Raw genomic sequence first — 6,356 nt, forward strand, 5'->3', positions numbered from 1 at the left:
AGATTGGGAGGTATCTTTTTACTATGTTACAGATCTTATGATATTGATTGTTAAATTGTGTGGAGAACACTATTTTACCTTCTGCATCATCGTTTTTACTTTTATCTTTTAAAAGTAAATCTCGGTCCATTTCTCTCACACACTTTTGTGTATGCTCTAAAGTCTTCCTATTGTAGCCTCTATCAACTAATCGTTTTTTCAGTTGATCAGAATGTCTATTATAGTCACCTATACTACTACAATTACGGCGCAACCTCATAAATTGTCCCTTAGGTATGGCACTTTTTAAGTGCTTAGGATGATTAGACTCTGCTCTTAAAATAGTGTTACCTGCTAGTTCCTTCCTGTATGTTTCCATACTCACTATTCTATTGTTCATGTCTGCTTTAATTTTTAAATCCAAAAAGTTAATGCTATCCCCTGCCCAATTCCATGTAAATTTCAAATTCATACTGTTGTTATTTAATGATGTAACAAAATCCTTCATCTGTTCTACACTTCCATTCCAAATTATTAGGACATCATCGATGAACCTGGTGTAAAATCTGATGTTCTCTTTAAAGGCATTGAGGTCCCCAAATATTTTGAACAATTCAAAATAGCCTAGATAGATGTTTGCATATGAGGGGGCAAATTTTGCCCCCATTGCCGTACCTCTCTGCTGTAAAAACATCTTACCTTTAAAGACAAAATAATTATGCGTTAACAAATAGCTAACTACATCTATGAGATAGCTGATGAAAATTACATCAAAATTGGTATATCATTTCAGAATTTCCTCTAAGGCTAATAATCCTTGTTGGTGGGGGATACAAGAATATAATGACACTACATCAATGGTTAGTAGTAAATCTGAATCTCTCAGCTCAAACCCATCCAACTTCCTTAAGAGTTGTTTAGTATCCCTAAGATGTCCAGGCAAATTAACCACTATGGGCTGTAAAAGCCATCGACCCATTCACCTAATTTCTCACCTAGGGTACCTATTGTAGAAATAATGGGTCTCCCTGGTGGTTTTGTTGGATTTTTGTGAATTGTGGGCAAGTGTTTGAAAGTTGATATCACAGGAAACCTTACCAATAATAAGTCAGCTGATTTTTCATTTAGGATACCTAGCTTTTTGCTTTCTTCTAATAGAGAATCTAATTCTTTTACAAATTTAGAGGTAGGATTAAACGTTAAAGCTCTATAAGTATCTGTATCATTTAGCTGCAAAAATGCTTCATCTTCATAGGCTGACCTATCTAAGATAACAATTGAACCTCCTTTATCGGAGCTAGTGACCACTATATTCTCATTCTTTTGAAGGCTTTTGAGTGCTAATCTTTCTTTCCCTGCAAGGTTACTATTCTTGTTAGTGATTCTACTTCTGTCACTATTGTGTAGTTTTGTGATTTCCTGTTCAATTATAGTGTGAAATAGGTCTATATTTTCACCCCTAGACTGTGAGGGATAAAAACATTTATTGGTAAATTTCATATCACTTTTGGGTACTACTAGGCCTGCATCATTATATCACAAACTATCTCTGTGAAGAGTTGCTAAATCTGTGATATCACACAGCTCACTGAAACCTAATGTTTCTACATTTTCAGTAGTAAATACATGTAAATTTGATGTTACATTGTTGCTAGAACTGTCTGGATCATTAGCAACCTCTAACATTGAAAAATGTTTCTTAAGGGTTATTTTTCTCATAAATTTATTTAGATCTAGTAACACATCAAACAAATTAAAGTCACTTGTTGGAGCAAAACCTAACCCTTTAGCTAACACTTTATATTGGTCATCAGTGAGTTGTAGGCTGGACAAGTTGATTATATTTTGTCCTTCTGTTGTTTCCCGTTTTTTGACCCCTTGTTTGATCTACTGGGGTATCTCGGTGTAGACATTTTCTGTTCTCCCTTTGAGACAGGACTTATAGTTGAAGCTGAATCTTCTTTGATCATCTCTGAAAATGACTGTCGTGCTGTAGATATTCTTGGTCTGGCACCTAGATCACTTTTGGTTATTATTGGAAAACATGTCTGCAGACTGCAGCTGTAAGACGCCCTGACCCGGGAACTGTAGCACATCTCTGAAAGGGGAGGGGGCATAAGTTTTACTTCACTTTGTTAACCCCACGCTTTGATTAGACAGCGTTTCAGGGAAAGGGAAGCAGATAAATAGACTTGATCTTGTCCGGTATTTTTCAGTCAGCTCAGTGGCCAGCTCAGGGGGCCACAGGGGGGGCCAGGGATATTTTTACAGGGGCACTGGCCCCTGTGGGCCCCTGTGTAGAACCGCCCCTGTAATTATGTTTTTTCCATGTTTTCATCTACTTAACTGCAAAGGTCTCCAATGCACTTAAATATATGTCTATATATGTGTACATATGTATTTATGTGTTTATATGTGTATGTCTGTAAACACAAAACCAAAAAAAGAACAATGCTGGACTTGGTGATTACTGTGTGAGGCTTGCTATATAGCATCAATGCGGTACCCATGTGTAACATACAATAACCTACTATGCAGGTATAAAGTATACAAATAAACAAGCTATTGGGCTCAAGTGCTCATGTCCAATTCATGCATTGATATCTGAGATATATCTGAGATATATCGCTATTGTTGCCTTACTGCAACCCAATGCGTAATATACAGAAAGTTACCTAAATTTTTTTCTTATGTGATTCAGATAGAGCATGCAATTTTAAGCAACTTTCTAATTTACTCCTATTATCACATTTTCTTCATTCTCTTAGTATCTTTATTTGAAAAGAAAGAATGTAAGTTTAGAGGGCGGCCCATTTTTGGTGAACAACCTGGGTTGTTCTTGCTGATTGATGGATAAATTCACCCACCAATAAACAAGGACTGTCCAGGGTGCTGAACCAAAAAAATTGCTTAGATGCCTTCTTTTTCAGATAAAGATAGCAAGAGAACGAAGAACAATTGATAAAAGGAGTAAATTATGAAGTTGCTTAAAATTGCATGCTCTATCTGAATCACAAAAGAAAAAAATTGGGTTCAGTGTCCCTTTAAAGCACTTAGAGTGAGCTCTAGTCCTTACTAGATCAGAACCGTGCAAATACCTCCTACCTCTTCCCTGAGGCTTGGCTAACAGGGTGTCCTGTATTACCAGTCAGCGGTAGGGAAGTCCGAAGCTGAGGAACCACTTCCTGAAGAGATGTGGGGCATCTACGGTTATGGAAAAGGAGTGAAGTCTTGCACTCTCTTACCGACACTCAACCATTAGAGATTCACCACCATTGTTTGGCTAGAACGCCGACACATCCCTAGGTTCCTCTGACGTAGCCGCCTAACCCCCTTCGCTCAGGTCAATGACAGGTATGGAGGGTTGTATTCACGGGAAACTTCTCCAATAGGGAAACAGCGCCACAAGTGTATGAGGAATGCTGCTACCAAACAGGCAAAAAAGCATAAAAGATCCAAAGAAGTAAACGGTAGCAGCGACGATAAGTTAAGAAGTTCAATTTTTATTTCTCCATATTAAAATACATGCTCCATGGAGGGAGAAGAAAAAAAAATAAATAATATATATATATATATACATATATGTGTGTATATATATATATATATATATATATATATATATATATATATATATATATATATATATATATATATATATATTAACAACAATAACAAAGAAGAAAAAGGGCATAAAATAATGACATTTGTAAAGACTGGGTATACAGCACTCTTTTAGAAAAAACAAAACACTTGTAGAAATTTACTAATGAAAAAGTGGTTTATTGTGCAGCCCGCAGGTCCGGACCAGGCCAGATCCAACTCGGCAAAGAGCATAGAGATAAAAAACCAAAACCAAAATATTGTGACATTTATCAAAAACTAAATCAAGAGTAATTAGCAATTGATATAAATAAAGGGCCGGCCCATGTATAAACCATGCAGGATGGAACTAGAGAAAGTTGTTATTATGACTAAATCAAGTGCTGCAAAAGGGAAGGTTGTTCACTGGTGTACATCAGACCTATAAAGGTTTTAGTGGAAACTGAGACATCCATAAAGTGAATACTTGACATTCCCAAATGCAATCCTTGTCATACATAATACATAAATGTAAAACATCCAACTTCAGGCATGACAGGGTAAGGATATACAGCACAGAAATGACTATCACATGTAATTCTTAATCAAGCACATATAGCGGGAGTATGTTCCTTTAAGAGACTTATAATGCTTTACAGTCCCCAGACTGATACAAATAAAGCTGATGCAAAGTCCCTAGGTAGAGAGCAAGTGGTTTTAGGTAAACTGTTGCCGGCAGTGTGCAGATGTAAACTCGTAATGAGGAAAACAGTTAGTTTGTAAATAAAGTCATACGGCAAATTTGAGAGCATGCATGTAGCGGGCAAGCGTGTTAGTGCAGCAACAAGTATCGGACGATACAAAGCAAGCAAGCCAAGCTGAAATGGGAGTAGTAGGGGTGCAGGAGGATACAAACTTATCGATACAGTACCCCTCTGTCAACTGCACCCTTCCACTACGGTCGTCATAGAAACCTGCAACCTTTTCAAATCTTCCGGTCACTTTAAGCACCTCTCTTAGGGCGATCAACATTCATCCGCTGTTTTCCAAGTATTGTCGATTTTACCTTTGTAGCATGCTCATCTACCTTCCATTTGGGGCTCCATAGCACACCAGTGATAGCCAATATATATATATTCTTCTCCCTCCATGGAGCATGCATTTTAATATAGAGAAATAAAGATTGAACTTTTTAACTTATCGTCGCGGCTATCGTTTACTTCTTTGGATCGTTTATGTCTGTAAATTCATCTATACACATATAAATACGTAAATACACATGTACACATATATATATATATATATATATATATATATATATATATACTGTATATATGTACATATACATCTTTAGACATGTATATGTATTTATCTGAATGTTAAGGGGCATATTTATCAAGTTGTCAACCCGAGCTTCATCCGACCTAGTTATCAAAGCCTAAAGACCGGCAAAAGTTGAAATCTGTGACGTAACATACAATCCGCCGGTCTCAATCCAACACAGATCAATGCTTACGTCATTACAGATGTTACGAATACACATTTGGCAGTATTTGACATTTTTTAAAAGTTATCAAATAGTTAACAGGTACGCTCGCGGCTATTCCGACCCAGCCTACCTGGCTTTCAATCTGCCACCCTGGAAGCCGCAGATGCCATAGAAATCAATGGGAGTCTGAAAGCAGCAAAAGCTTATGTTCGATGCTGCCATCCCATTTAATAGCCCTATAAAAATAAAAAAGCCCCAATAGCATAAGAGCTGCTCAAATCCTATTGACTGATTGGAACCTTTCAGCCAATAGGAATGCAAGGGACTCCATCTTGGATGACGTCACTTGCATTCAAGATCCAATTTACGGCAGAGACTATATTGAAGAGGAGCTCCATGTCGGATGTCTTCAGGATGGAGTCGCTCCATGCCGGATCTCTTCAGGATGGACCCACTCCTCGCCGGATGGATGAATATAGAAGAGGCCGCATGGATGAAGACTTCTTGTCAACTGGATAGATCCTTCAAGCGGAACTTCAAAAACTGTAAGTGGATCATCGGGGGTTAGTGTTAGATTTATTTAAGGGTTTTTTGGGTGGGTTTTATTTTTAGAGTAGGGTCTGGGCAATGCCCATATAAATGCCCTTTTCAGGGCAATGGGGAGCTTAAGTTTTTTTACGGTTTTTATTTGGGGGGGTTGGTTGTGTGGGTGGTGGTTTTTACTGTTGGGGGGTGTTTGTATTTTTTTTAAAGGTAAAAGGGGGGTGTTTATTGTAGGCTAGGGTTTTTTTTTATTTGGGGGGCGCTTTTTTATTTTGATAGGGCTATTAGATTAGGTGTAATTCTTTTTTTATTTTTGATACTGTGGTTTTTTATTTTTTTGTACCTTAGTGTTTTTCATTTTTTGTAATTTAGCGTTCATTTTTTTTGTAATTTAGTCATTTTTAATTGTAGATTTAAATAATCTGAGTAGGGTTAGGTTTTTAAATATGTAATACAGTTAATTTAATTGGTAGTTTAATGTAATTTTAGTATAATAGTTAGGGTAGGTTAATTAATAGTTCAATATAGTTTAATTTAATTTTAGTATAATAGTTAGGGTAGGTTAATTAATAGTTTAATATAGTTTAATTTAATTTTAGTATAATAGGGTAGGTTAATTAATAGTTTAATTTATTTTAATTTAATTTTAGTATAATAGTTAGGGTAGGTTAATTAATTAATAGTTTAATATAGTTTAATTTAATTTAATTTTAGTATAATAGTTAGGGTAGGTTAATTAATAGTTTAATATAGTTTAATTTAACTC

This window comes from Bombina bombina, chromosome 2 (genome assembly GCF_027579735.1).
Source record: "Bombina bombina isolate aBomBom1 chromosome 2, aBomBom1.pri, whole genome shotgun sequence".
Lineage (NCBI taxonomy): Eukaryota > Metazoa > Chordata > Amphibia > Anura > Bombinatoridae > Bombina > Bombina bombina.